This window comes from Carcharodon carcharias, chromosome 7, assembly GCF_017639515.1.
Source record: "Carcharodon carcharias isolate sCarCar2 chromosome 7, sCarCar2.pri, whole genome shotgun sequence".
Lineage (NCBI taxonomy): Eukaryota > Metazoa > Chordata > Chondrichthyes > Lamniformes > Lamnidae > Carcharodon > Carcharodon carcharias.
In genome coordinates, this window is record NC_054473.1 from 185,506,743 (window position 1) to 185,522,286 (window position 15,544).

Sequence of the window (15,544 nt, forward strand, 5' to 3'; positions counted from 1 at the left end):
ACCCATCTGGTTCATTAATACCTTTAGGGAAGGAAATCCGCTGTCCTTACCTGGTCTGGCCTACATGTGACTCCAGACCCACAGCAATGTGGTTGACTCTTAAATGCCCTCTAAACAAGGGCAATTAGGGATGGGCAATAAATGCTGGCCTAGCCAGCGACCCCTACATCCCATGAAAGAATTTTAAAAATCGCACCTATATCGCTTGTGTGAGGAATCCATTTTTGGAAAATCTGAAGGGCATTAAATTTTGGAAATCCTTCTTCCTGAGTTATTTTTGAAGGTTTGCAATATTAATTCGGGGCTGTGAATGTGCCATTCTTCAACAAACCATGGGTCAAGATAGATGTCCAATGAGGAACACCTAGAGAAGGAAGAGATATTTCATATCTCTAAGTTAACAAAAAACTGCTGTTGCCAGGCTAAAGACTCTTGCTGATTGGTTAAAAACTCCTGGCCTGAGAGGTGTATTCTTTGAACATCTTTGTCTTTAAAGCTCTCAGGGAATGTGAGTGTGCGTGTACCTTAGAAGCAGGCTATCAGAAAAAAGACTCTCTATTCTCCTCTCTGTGCCCCACCTTTGTGTTAAATCTTCCTCTGAAACGTCTCATCAGGATAACTCATCTGTTTTATTTTGAAAGTCTACAAAGTTGTGGTAAGTAAGACCCATCACCAACAAGAGTTTCAGCAACAAAAGGCCAATGAGTCTAACATCAGTGGTAGGGATACCTTTGGAAAAAATTCTGAGGGACAGAATTAATCTCCACTTGGAGAGGCAAGGATTAATCAGGGATAGTCAGCATGGCTTTGTCAGGGGGACCTCACGCCTAACAAATTTGACTGAAGCTTTCGAGGAGGTGAGTAGCTGTGTAGATGAGGGTGGTGCAGTTGATGTAGTCTGCATGGACTTCAGTAAGGCTTTTGACAAGGTCCTGCATGGGAGAATGGTCAAGAAGGTAAGGGCCCATGGGATCCAGGGCAATTTGGCAAATTGGATCTAAAATTGGCTTAGTGGAGGAGGCAGAGTGTGATAGACGAAGGTTGTTTTTGTGACCGGAAGCCTGTGTCCAGCGGTGTACTGCAGGGTTCGGTGCTGGGTCTCTTGTTGTTTGTAGTGTACATTAATGATTTAGACATGAATGTAGGAGGTATGACCAGTAAGTTCGCAGACGACATGAAAATTGGTGGTGTGGTAAAAAACAAGGAGGAAAGCCTTAGACTATAGGGCGATATAGATGGGCTGGTCAGATGGCCAGAACATTGACAAATGGACTTTAATCCTGAAAAGTGTAATGTGATGCATTTTGGGAGGACTAACAAAGCAAGGGAGAATGCAATGTATGGTAGGATGCTAAGAAGTACAGAGGATCAGAGGGACATTGATGTGCATGTCCATAGATCCTTGAAGGCAACAGGGCAGGTAGATAAGGTAGTTAAAAAGGCATATGGGATACTTGCCTTTAATAGTCGAGGCATTGAATACCAGAGCAGGGAGGTTAGTTGGAGCTGTAAAAAACTTTAGTAAAGGCCACATCTGGAGAATTGTGTGCAGTTCTGGGTGCCACACTATAGGAAGGATGTGATTGCACTGGAGAGGGCACAGAGTACATTCACCAAGATGTGCCTGGTTGGAGCATTTCAGCTATGAAGAGAGGCTGGGGTTGTTTTCCCTGGAGCAGAGAAGGCTGAGGGAGGACTTGATTGAGGTACACAAAATTATGAAGGGCATAGGTAGGGTAGATAGGAAGAAACTTTTCCCCTTACTGGAGGGGTCAATAACCAGAGGGCATAGATTTCAGGTAAGGGGCAGAAGGTTTATAGGGGGTTTGAGGAAATATTTTGTCACCCAGAGGGTGGGGGGAGGGGTTTTGGGGGGAGGAGGCGGTATCTGGAACTCACTGCCTGAGGGGGTGGTAGAGGTAGGAACCCTCACAACATTTAAGATGTATTTAGATGAACACTTGAAACACCATAGCATACAGGGCTGTGGGCCAAGTGCTGGAAAATGGGATGAAAGTAGATAGGGGCTTGATGACCCACACAGACACGATGGGCCAAATGGCCTCTTCCTGTGCTGTAAGACTCCATGGGCAGAATTTCTAGGTTGGCAGGCTGGCGCATGCCCGACCTGATTCGACACGAAATCACATGAGATGACGCCGGGTGAGCGTCCCGACATCATACAGCGCTCATGCGATATTTCAATCAACGGGAGCGTGCAGAAGTCAGGAGAACACCCGCCGACAATTAAAAGGACAATTTGTGTAATTAAAGTTGCAATTGTGTCTGTTTTTTGTGGTCCGTCCAACCTTACAGTTGGCAGGCGGGCAAATTGACCGGGCAGACTTTGCATTTTTCATGAAACCTCATCCGAGGGCGGGATGAGGTTTCCGTTATTAAATTAAAAACAATTAAAATCTATGGACAGCACTTATATCATGTATATGTTCCAGTGAGTGATTGTGATGCGCTCTGTCTTCAGGGAGCTTTCATTCAGCGCTTGCCCGTGCCCGTGCTGACATCAGCACCCGATCTCCTCCCATCCCAACCCCGGCAGCGATGACCATTTCAGCCTGCGCTTCACGCTGGCTGGCCGTTAATTGACCAGCCAGCATGAAATTTCAGTCGGGGGTCCATTCCCTGGCCGATCCCAGACCTGCCAATCGCGCCTACCTGCCAACCTAAAAGTTCTGCCCTGTGACTCTATGGCTGTCTGAAAGAACTTCCAGATCCATTGTGACAGAGTTCTGTTAGATCAACAGCGTCAAGGTTTTTTTTGAATTTTATCCTTTTTATAAGAAATGTTCTAATTCTCCAGTCACTGCAGGGGACTGTGTTTGTTTGGTCCTGTTTTGTGTTTGTGTGTGAGTGTATGGGGATACGAATATCTGCTTTTTCTGAAAAGCGGAAAATCATTACATTTCTAAACAATAACTTGTATGTTGACCAGTTTATTAATTTGTTTTAAAAAGTAGATGGTTTTATAATAAATCAATTTTTTGTGTGTGTACTGAAAGAAGCCTGCTTAGAGTCTTTTTATGCTGGGAAGAACAGTATGGAAGGGAGACAATTGGCCAGTTTTGGGGGTGGGTTCAACATTTAAACTATTGTTACGACCCATTGAGAAATGGAGCTAGAATTGATTGCACATTCCTCCCATCTCAGTCTGTAACACTTGTGATTTTAAAAAGGGCTGCTGTGATATTGTGACTTGATTTCAAAATATACCTATCATAAAGTGTCAGCTTGGCTCAAGTTAGCTGAACTTTCACCCTTGTGTCAGAAGGCTGATTCTGAACTCCACTATGAGCTTGAACACATCGACTGGCCCGACACTTCAGCGCAGTACTGAAGGAATGCTACACTGTTAAAGGCACCGCCTTTCTGATCCAATATTAAGCTGAAAGTCCACAGCCTGCTTTGGTTGACAATGAAAGAGACCATCTGCACTATCTGAAGAAGGTCAAGGAATTTCTGGTATCTGGTCCAAAATAAGACATTATCTGATCATTCATTTGTTCTTCGTAAAGCTTTGATATATGATGGAAGTGAAGTAAATTCAATTGAAGCTCTTCCTTGACACGGCAGTTCTGTTGTCTTTGAAATATGGCCAAGTCTAGAGTTCCCGACTCCCACATTGCTTATTTCCCAGTTTTAGGCAGAGCTGTCTTCTTGTCTTAACCAGTGATCTGAGGCAACCTTTTAATTGGCAGGCTAGGTGTAGTTGCAGAACAGTAGATGATCTGAAGGGATAGGCAATGTGTTCGCACACCATGGGAAGACTAATTTACATCTGTTGATTACATCTATTCAGGTCAACATTGTGGCAGTCACAGCTTGTAATAGAGATTATGTGGAATAGAGAATGGAAAATCAAATCAGAGAGTATGTTATGGACATGTTTCATGATCGTTCGTCTTATAACTCAGCGTGTATCTGGCATCTTTGAATATTTAAGTTTACATTGACTCTTATTGCACAGCCTTCATGAATCAGTCCCATGCGAATCAAATAATAAGTAAAGAGGCAAAATATAAATGTTAAGAAAGGAAGATAAGATTTGTATTAATATCACATCCTCACAGAATCAGACAGGGTAGAAGGAGACAATCCAACACATCATCCCTGAGCCAGCTCTTAGACAGAATTAGATTTCTGAAGAAAGGTCCTTAACCTGAAACCTTAACTCTGTTTTTTTTTCTCCACAGATGATGCCTGACCTGCTGAGTATTTCACACATTTTCTGCTTTTATTTCAGATTTGCAACATATGCAGTATTGTGATTTTGCTCAACTCCCCCACTCTCCCCATTGCCCTGCAGGTTTTTACCCTTTAACTGCCTTGTGAAGGTTACTATCGAATCTGCTTGCACCACCCTTTCAGATAGCGCTTTCCACATCATAACAAGTCGCAGCGTGAAGATGTTTTTCCCCATCTTCCCTCTGTTCTCGCACCCTCAAGAAATGCAGTCAACGCATTGCTTTTCTGAATGGTGTTATCTTGCTTTCTATGCTAATGCTGCAGCCATTTTACACAAAACAAGACCCACGCGCAGCAATATGATGAATAGACAGTTTAGTGTTGTTGGTTGAGGGAGGAAGGTTGGCAGGAGGAACTTCCTGACATGCACTGTGTCTCTGTGAGAGCAGCATTCCAACATCCTGGGGGTTACCATTGACCAGAAACTGAACTGGACTAGCCAAATAAATACAGTGGCTACAAGAGCAGGTCAGGGGCTAGGAATCCTGCTGCGAGTAACTCCCCTCCTGACTCCCCAAAGCCTGTCCACCATCTACAAGGCATAAGTCAGGAGTGTGATGGAATACTCCCCACTCGCCTGGATGAGTGCAGCTCCCACAACATTCAAGAAGCTCGACACCATCCATGACAAAGCAGCCCGTTTGACTTGCACCACATCCACTAACATTCACTCCCTCCACCATCGACGCACAGTGGCAGCAGTGTGTACCATCTACAAGATGCATTGTAAAAACTCACCAAGGCTCGTTAGACAGAACCTTCCAAACCCACAACCACTACCACCTAGAAGGACAAGGGCAGCAGATAGATGGGAACACCACCATCTGGAAGTTCCCCTCCAAGTCACTCACCATCCTGACCTGGAAATATACCAGCTGTTCCTTCACTGTCACTGGGTCAAAATCCTGGAACTCCCTCCCTAACAGCACAGTGGGTGTACCTACACCACATGGACTGCAGCGGTTCAAGAAGGCAGCTCACCCACCAGCTTCTCAAGGGCGACTAGGGATGGGCAATGAATGCCGGCCCAGCCAGCGACACCCACATCCTGGAAATGAATTTTTAAAAATCCCCCCAGCACTACACTAAAGGGTAACTAAGACATGGCCTCCATTCCTAGCATGGAATTTGGAGCCATAGCACTCTGACTTAGAGGTGAGAGGTGTACCCACCGAAACTGACGCTCACAGAATAGCTCATGCAACAACAATATCTATTTCCATAACCTTGTCAACACAATAAAACATCACAGGAACGTTTTGAGACAAAACTTGAGCGCGTGCTACATGAGAAACTTTTAGGGCATGTGACCAAAAGCTTCACCAAAGGGCAATGTTTTCAGAGCATCTTACAGGAGAAAAGCAAGGTGGGGGCAAGGCCGAGGGGTTGAGGGAGGGGATTCCAGAGCTTGGGGCCTCGGCCACCGAGGGTGGAGCCATTAAAATCCGGGATGCTCAAGAGGCGAGGGTTGGAGGAGCGCAGATACCTCAGAGAGTGGTGGGGTTTGGACGAGGTTACCCAGATAGTGAGGGACGAGGCCAAGGAGGGACTTGAAAGCCAGGATGAGATTTTAAAATCGAGGCACTGTTTGACCGGGATCCGATGTAGGTAAATGAGCATTGAGGCGAAGGTGCAAGTTAGGACAGGGGGGCAGCAGAGTTTTGGATGACCTCGAGTTTATGGTGGGGGGGGCGGGGGGGCGGGTAGAATGTGGGAGACCAGCCAGGAGTGTGCTGAAATAGTCAGGACCGGAGCTCTCAGAGGCAGGAATCAATTTCGATAGCAGATAGACTGAGACACATTGAGCTGACCGATGTTATAGAGATGGAAACAGACACTCTTAGTGATTGTGTGGGTATGTGGTCAGTAGCTTATGCTCACTATTCAATTCTTTTCACTATCTCTGAGGTCTATATATAATCAACACATGTATTCTGCTATTGCTCCCGGACGTGCATGCTGTTGTTTGAATCACAAACAGTGCCTGTATTTTGTACAGAGAACCACACACTGGCTATGTTTATAAAAGAAATTAAATGTGATGAACGGGAGCGAGATGCACTGTGGAGCTGTCGAAGGCAGCGTCTCTGTGAACAGCAAGGCCACTTTCCTATGGTTTGGCAAGAAGGTTTGGGGCTCAGACCTGCACAAACGTCCAGTTGGTAAAATGCCCAGAGTGTGACCATTCAACACTGAGTCACACCTCACACACACTCAAAACCTTCGCAAGGGTGTGAGTGGAACAACACTGTCGTATAGTCTCTGATTAAAGCATATTGACGGTGATCTCCTGGCATGTGGATACAACACTGGGGGCACACACAAGTTAACGGATGGGTTCAGGTGCCTAAATTACTTTTACTTTGATTTCAGTCGATCACAGGCAGGTTATAGACTCTCCGGCAGATAAAGAATCCTGGTCTGTTGCACAACCCCAATTTTAATCGCTCACTATTGATGGCTGTGCCTTCAGCTGCCTGGATGCCAAGTTCTGGAACTCTGTCCCTAATCCTCTCCACCTCTCTACCTTTCTCTCTTTCTCTCCTCTTTTAAGATGTTCTTCAAACTTGCCTCTTCGAAACTTTCACTCACCTGCCCTAATATCTCTTCATGTGGCTCAATGTCAAATAATCGTTCCTTTGAAGCACTTTAGAATGTCTTGTTATGTCAGACTGTAAATAAATGCAAGTTGCCATTGCTGTTAAGTCTCATCCACTTCACCTTATTTTAAAAGCAATTACTAGAATCACTGGCGCAGAGTTTACATGGATTGGATTAACCACATCATTGGAAACTGCACTAAAAGCCTGTGGATAATCCTCACTGCCACCTAGACCTTCCCCCTCTTTCTCAAGTGTGACACTCTCCCACTGCTGTGTGAGTACAAGAGAGTAACCTGCCCCTGCACTGCTTTCAGGCAGTGTGCAAGCATGTCACCTACTGAGCAGACAGAGAGTGACAGGGAAGGTCACAGTATAGTACTGTTAGCCCCCGCATACCAATAGGTTTACAGTCACAAAGGAGAAATATGTCATTCATAACCAGTTACAACATTACCTCTTCCATCTTTAATAAAGCCCCACTAGGATTCTCATTTAGACAGAGAAAAGTGGAACAATAATAAACTGAGATCAAGGTCACTCAAAGCAAACACCCTCCCTAATTACTGACAGCTCTTAGAACACCACCTCGGGAAGATTAAAAGATAACAAGAGTCTATTATGGTCTTTCTGATATGCTGCATCGATCTTATCAGGACTAACTGCTGTTGCAATTGGAATGGAGCTGTTTCAATTAATGTTTGCTTTTCCTCATTATAGTTCATAACCGTGGCATTTTCTGTTTTATGTGGGGAGCTGTTTCGAATATTTATGGTCTTAGCTTGTTTCCTTTTAGAGAAACGGTGTTCTTCTATTCAGATCTGGAGATCTCCCTCACTGCAGACTGGTGATTGCACAGAATGAGGAGTTCCATGATGAATAATTCACATCGTCTGCCCATCACCCCCGCAATCTCTGACATACATGGCCTCCCTGTCCAGAGTGATGCCTCGATTTAAAAATTCTCATCCTTGTCCATCACCACGCCTCTTCCCTAACTCTGCAGCAGCCTCGATGCAATCCCCTGAGTTCACTGCATTCATTCCAATTCAAACCTGGGGCACAGCCACTTACCATCCTGATTTGGAACCATATCGCCGTTCCTTCACTGTTGCTGGGTCAAAATCCTGGAACTCCCTTCCTAATGCCACTTACACCCACGACACGTGGACTGCAGCGGTTCAAGAAGGTGGCTCACCGCCACCCTCTAGGAATAAATGCTGACCTTCCCAGCAATGCTCACATCCCAAGAATGGACAGTGAAAAAGTACCAGCATAGAAATTGAATCACAATTGAGATAGATAGGCTTTGGGAGAGTTCAGGGCTTGATCCATCTCAGGGTACACATGAGCAGGAACAGCGGCCTAGATACAGATGTGGATAAACCAGATCCTAAGCTAAAGACAATGTCTAAAAGTAGGAATTGCAGTTGGAGGCCAGGATACAAGGAGAGAATTCAGAGATAAAAACAAAAAAACTGCGGATGCTGGAAATCCAAAACAAAAACAAAAACAGAATTACCTGGAAAAACTCAGCAGGTCTGGCAGCATCGGCAGAGAAGAAAAGAGTTGACGTTTCGAGTCCTCATGACCCTTCGACAGAACTTCTGTCGAAGGGTCATGAGGACTCGAAACGTCAACTCTTTTCTTCTCCGCCGATGCTGCCAGACCTGCTGAGTTTTTCCAGGTAATTCTGTTTTTGTTTTTGTTGAGAATTTCAGAGTTGACTCCAGGCGGCAAAGGGCAAGACTGCTAATCCTGGCTAAATGGGGATCAGAGTAGAGGGACAGAGAGTTTGGAGGGGTGATTGGGCTGACAGAGGCTCAGGATGGATAAGACACGGTAAGGATTTAAACATAAGGGGTTGGAATTTTTAGACATTGGCAGAATTGAGCATGACTGGTGTACACACCAGCTGGCAGATCACACGGGTGCCTACACCACAAGTGGTGAGAAACAATACAAGCTCACAAAGTGCTGATATACCCAATGGAACTTAATCTCTTAATAGTGTCATCGAGAAATTAAGCCATCATTGACTTCCTGAGTTCTACGCTAGTGATTTTTTAACCACTTTGAAACATCATTGCAAGTTGCTCATGCGTTTCAGCTCATTATTTTGCCCTAATGCCTACATCCAAATCAATCCCTCCTCCCAATCCATCTGCTTAAAATCATTGAAACAGAGAATCTCAGAATCACAAAATCACCGGTGCAGAAAGCAAGGAAATCGGAGGCCCACAGAATTCCAAACTCACCTCATCACGCACTCAGAGGATTCAGAATCTGAGCGTCACACAGTCACAGTTTCAGGGAATCATAGAAACATGGAAAACACAAGGAGGGTCCATTCTGCCCATTATGCTTGTGCTGGTTCTTTAAACGATCTATCCAACTGGCTCCACACCTATCTTCTACCTCCATCGCCCTGCATGTTTTCCTTTTTTACTGTTTATTCAATTCTCTTTTGAAAGTTACTATTGAATTTAATTGCACCTTCCATTCAGGCATTTCAGATCACAACAACTCACTGTGCTAAAGCATTACTCCTCTTAGTCATCACTGGTTCCTTTGCCTTACATCAGTGCTCTCTAGTTACCGACCCTCCTGTCAGTCGGCACAGTTTCTCCCTGCCTAAGCTTTCTGAGCCCTTTATAATTTTGAACGCCTCTATTAAATGTCCCCCTGCACTTTCTCTGCCCGCAGGAGATCAATCCCAACGCCTCCATCGCTGAAGTCCCTCATCCCTGGTACCATTCTCCTAAGTTTTCTCTACGCCCTCTCCAGGGTCTGGGCATTCTTCCTTAAGTGTGGTGCCAGAATCGGGCACAATTCTCCAGCTGAGGTGGAAGGGCAGTGGTCCATAAAAATTTAGCATAACTTCTGAGCTACAGAAAGACAGCACATTGTCTGCAGCTCCCTCTCTTCGGGTGCTGTTCCATCACTGTCCACTTGATGGTGCAAGAGCGCAACTGGGAGGGCAGCATTCCTCCAATATCCCTTCATTCCAGTAGTGATACTCCAAGAAGCCATTCAATACTTGGCCATGGCATCCAATGTGGGTATCACTTCAAATGCAGCTCGTGTCCCACCTCACCATGAAACTGCGCACTGAAGCAGGAACTTCGGTTCTGTGGAGACAGGGATAAAAAACAGAAAGTGCTGGAAAAATTCAGCGGGTCTGGCAGCATCTGTGGAGAGAGGAACAAAGTTAACGTTTCGAGCCCAAATATGACTCTTCTTCTGCTTCATGAGTTCCAAAGAAGAGCTCTATTGTACTCGAAATATTAACTCTGTTTCCCACGCCACAGGTGCTGCCAGACCTGCTGAGTTTTTCCAGCGCTTTCATATTACTGGAGAAGCTGGGGTTACTGGAGAAGGTTAAGATAAAAGCAAAAAACTGCGGATGCTGGAAATCCAAAACAAAAACAAAAATACCTGGAAAAACTCAGCAGGTCTGGCAGCATCTGCGGAGAGGAACACGGTTAACGTTTCGAGTCCGAATGGCCCTTCAACAGAACTAAGTAAAAATAGAAGAGAGGTGAAGTATAAGCTGGTTTAAGGAGGCGGGGAGGAGGGGGGGTGGGACAAGAAGAGCTGGATAGAGGGCCAGTGATAGGTGGAGATAACCAAAAGATGTCACAGACAAAAGGACAAAGAGGTGTTGAAGGTGGTGATATTATCTAAAGGAATGTGCTAATTAAGGGTAGAAAGCAGGACAAGCAAGGTACAGATAGCCCTAGTGGGGGTGGGGTGAAGGGAAGGGATCGAAATAGGCTAAAAGGTAGAGATAAAACAATGGATGGAAATACATTTAAAAATAATGGAAATAGGTGGGAAAAGAAGATTAAGGGTTGACTTTATGGAGGTGTTTAAAATCGTAAAGCGTTTTGGTAGAGGAATTAGGAGGAAACCTTTTGCAGTGGCCGGAGGTTTCCTTCATAGGGATGTTCACCCAGCCAAATTAGGGGATATTAGGAGAGGTGGACCAAGAGTTCCATCAAAGAGTGTCTTAACGGTGGAGATAAATTCCTGACGTAATTCTGCACAAAATGGTGAACCTTTCTGACATTTAAGGAGCTCTCAGCTGATATTAAACTATTAAATTTTTCTCCTGAGTGTTACACAGCTCTGTGTGCAATGTGTGTACACAAACATCAGGAGATAATGGGTTTTAATGAAACAGTTTGCATTCTTTCTTCTGGCAAAATGTCACCTACTCTGACATTCGGAGAGAAAATAAGTCATTAAAAATAAATCCGTCATTGACGTGGGCAGATTGATTAGCATTTTTGGTGTTGGTAGATGAATGGTAATAATCGAAATATATCAGTTGGAGGGTGTTTTATATTGTCGGCTCTGCTATCGGTCAGTTTACATCAGACCAATTTACACCAAGCTTTATCATCAGGTTGATCATTGCACTTCTTAGCAAAGACCTTTCTTTTGGAACAAGCTGTGGAATTGGATTCTGACACACGAGTGAACATAAAACGTGTTGGATTGCATCACGTGTGTGCAGAGGGAGGCAGAGGAGCACCCTTAACAGGAGGCCTCTTATCCATCGAGGGCAGGGCTTCCCAAACTGTGGGTCGAAACTCCCCAGTGGGGTCACGAGATGAGATTTTGGGGTTGCGAGTTGCGAGGCAGCGATGGCTGCTGGGAAGCTCGGACTGATTTTTAACACCTGCAAGGTCCCTTTAAATCCTCACTTTCTTTCCTACTGATGGGCGCGGCCTTAGGGACAACTCTCCAAGGCTCGACGGCTGCTGCAAAAAAAGCCAGTGATTAGACAAGCGTTTGCCTTCTTTTTTTGGGAGGGGCCTTGTCATTTCATCAACTCCCCCCACGAAGGAGATGGGGGAGTGAAGGAGGGGGAGAGTTGAGGGGGGGGGAGGTGTAAAAGAGGAGGACGGGAGGGTGAAGAAGTGGGATACAGGGGATGGTGAAGCAGGATACAGGGGGTGAAGGAGGGAAAGATGTGGGAGTGAAGGGGAGGGAGAAGTGGGTGAAGAAGGGGGAGAAAGGGGGGTGAAGGAAGGGAATATTGGGTGAAGGAGGGAGAAATGGGGCCTGCACAAGTCCTTTCACCATCCCAGCTCCACAGCTGAAGGCTCCCCCCCTCCCAATTTTCATTCTGATATCACATGAAGTCTGAGGCATTTAAATGGAATCACATCAGGAATAAATTTGGGAAGCACTAACTTTGGGTATCCCAGAGAGCACTTTGCCTTTTTTTTTACTCATTTACAGGATGTAGGTGCCGCTGGCTGGACCAGCATTTATTGCCCATCCCTAGGTGAGAAGGTGGTGGGTGAGCTGCCTTCTTGAACCGCTGCAGTCCATGTGGTGTAGGTACACCCACAGTGCTGTTAGGGAGGGAGTTCCAGGATTTTGACCCAGTGACAGTGAAGGAACGGCCGATATATTTCCAAGTCAGGATGGTGAGTGACTTGGAGGGGAACTTCCAGGTGGTGGTGTTCCCATGTGTCTGCTGCCCTTGTCCTTCTAGATGGTAGTGGTTGTGGGTTTGGAAGGCGCTGTCGAAGGAGACTTGGTGAATCCTTGCAGTCCATCTTGTAGATGGTGCACACTGCTGCTACTGTGCGTCAGTGGTGGAGGGAGTGAGTGTTTGTGGATGTGGTGCCAATCAAGCAGGCTGCTTTGTCCTGGATGGTGTCAAGCTTCTTGAGTGTTGTGGGAGCTGCACTCATCCAGGCAAGTAGAGAGTGTTCTATCACACTCCTGACTTGTGCCATATAGATTGCGGACAGGCTTTGGGGAGTCAGGAGATGAGTTACTCATTGCAGGATTCCTAGCCTCTGACCTGCTTTTGTGGCCACAATATTTATATGGCTAGTCTAGTTCAGTTTCTGATCAATGCTAACCCCCAGGAAGTTGATACTGGAGCCAGGAACAGTGTCCACAATGCCTATTCACCGGGGAGGTGGATTATGATCAACTGTCAAGGAACAGAAGGTCCTTGAGAGAGTGAAGAATAGATACAGAGATCAGGGGAAAAAACAAGGGGAAAAAGTGCTGGAAAATTCAACAGGTCTAACAGCATCTGAGGAGAGAGAGAAACAGACTTCACAATTTAAGTCCAATATTCTTTGGAGAAGAGTCATATTGGACTTCAAACATTAACCTTGTTTCTCTCTTCACAGATGCTGCCAGACAGGTTGAGTTTTTCCAACGCTTTCTGTTTTGATTTCAGATCTCCAGGGTATATCAGGGATTTTAGCTAAGGTTAGGTGGGAGAAGCTGGGGTTATTCTCCTTGGAGCAAAGGAGATTGAGGGGAGATTTGATAGAGATGGAGCAGATTATGACAGATTTAAATAAGATAAACGCTGATGGTTAAATGACTTGGGGGGGGGGGGGGCACAGATTTAAAGTTTTGAGCAATAGGCACAGAGGGATATGAGGAACAACCTCTTTTACGTGGTGAGTGAAAGTGGTCTCACTGCCTACAAAGGTGGCAGAAGTGGAGAAGTTCAGTGATTTCAAAAGGAAACTGGATGTGCATTTGTGGGAAATAGATTTGCAGGACTACAGAGGTAGAGTGGGGGAATGGGACTGACTGGATTGCTTTACAGAGAGCTAGCATGGACCTGATGGGCTGAATGGCCTCCCTCTATGCCATAATGACTACAGCCAGCCCTACAATTGTGGAGCAGGGTGAGGACACCACTGCCAGTAACCATAAAGATTACCAGGGCCCTCAATTTCTATACAGCAAATCCTTCCTGGTGGTAGTAGGTGACATCGCCAATGCCTCATAGTTTGCCATCTCTCGCTGTGTGTGAATGGGAGCTTACCAAAACCCTGTACGCCAGGGGAGGGGAATTCATTGTCTCTCCCTCAGCAGAAAGAAGCAGGAGGGGTGGACACATGGCTTTGCCAGGGTAATGAGACTCCCAGTGGTGCAGGGGGTCATTGACTGTGTGCACTCGGCTCTGCCGACGCCACATCTCAATGGCGAGATGTACCAGAACCTCCGATGGATCCGCTCCCTGAATGTGCAACCGTGCACAGTCCATCATGAAGGCTAATCAACTGTCCCTTCCTTCTTCCAGCCGCTATGTGAAACCAGAGGGTGGCTGCATGGTGACAAGAGCTAACCTCTCTCCGTTAGGCGTATAAAGCCCCTCCAGCATCTGGCCATACATAGACAGTGCTCCTACAACAAGAGTCACACTGCGACCAGGAACATCATGGAACAGACGGTGAACATTCTCAAACAAGTATTCCACTGCCTGGACCCCTTTGGGAGGGAGCCCGCCAATCCTCACTGGAGTCTTTCTCCCCGTTCGCAGTGGGTCTGCTACACCCCCACCCCCCCCAAAATCCTGGCTCTCATGGGGTCACAGCCCTTGTCACCAGACCTTTGGCGAGTGCTTCAGGAGGAAGGAAGGATCATTCAAGATATCATCTCTCATCCAGGCTGTCCATGACATCTCATCAAACTCCAGTTTCGTGAACACAAAGAGGCTGCAAACAAACTGGTTAAGTGAGTGGGCACCAAGATGGCAGATGGAGTATAATGTAGGGAAGTGTGAAGTTATTCAATTTGGTCGTAAGAATAGGAAAGCAGAATATTTTTTGAAAGGTGAGAAACCTGTAAACGTAGATGTTCAAAGGGACTTGGGTGTATTCGTACAACAAACACAGAAAGCTAGCATCCAGGAGCAGCAAGGGTGCAGCAAGCAATTAGGGAGGCAAATGGCATGTCGGCCTTTACTGTCAGAGGATTGGAGTACAAGAATAAATGAGTCTTGTTATAATTGCGTGGGGTTTTGGATTACTGTGCACTGTTTCAGTGTCCATATTTAAGGAAGGATATTGTTGCACAGGAGGTGACAGTTCATTAGATTAGTCCTTGGGGTAAGGGGGTTGTCCTGTGATGAGTGACTAAGTAAAGTTTAGAAGAATGAGAGGTGACCCTCATTGAAACATAGAAGATTCTGAAGGCGCTTGTCAGGGTGGGGGCTGAGAGATCGTTTCCCCATGGCTGAGGTACAGTCTCAGGGACATGGGCTGATTATTCAAGACTGAAATGAGGAGGAATTTCTTCATTCAGAGAGCTACGAACCTTTAGAATTTTCTATCCCAGAGGGTTTTGGATGCTCTATTGTTGAATGCATTTATGGCTCGAATAGACAGAGTATTGGTCTCTGAGGGGAACTGAGAGATATGGAATGGGAAAATGGGGCTGATGTAGATGATCATCCACGATCTTATTGAATGGCGGAGAAGGCTCGATGGGACATATGGTCTACCTATGTTCAGATGTACGTTTGTGTATAAGAATGACAAAGATCTTCAGATTACCATTGCTCCACACCCCCCACATCAACATCCCTGTGTTATGGAGTTTCGCAGCATCCTCCTGGTCAAAATTCTGGAATAAAATTCACCAAAAACAACCATTCCATAACTATTTTGCCCAATAATATACGATACTCCAATATCCACCTTTGTACATTCTATCTCGCCTATCTGGTGGGTGCTTTTGCCTGTCATTGTGCTCACACACAGTGTGGCCGCTCTGTCTGCAGCATGGCTAGTGGAAGGCTGCTGACTTTCACTGAAGGAGACTGCAGGGAGCCTTGCAGGGGAACCTTGAGCCGTTCTGGGGCTTGTAGGCCCTGGTTTTCAGACTGCACTGCCTTGGTGCGGGTG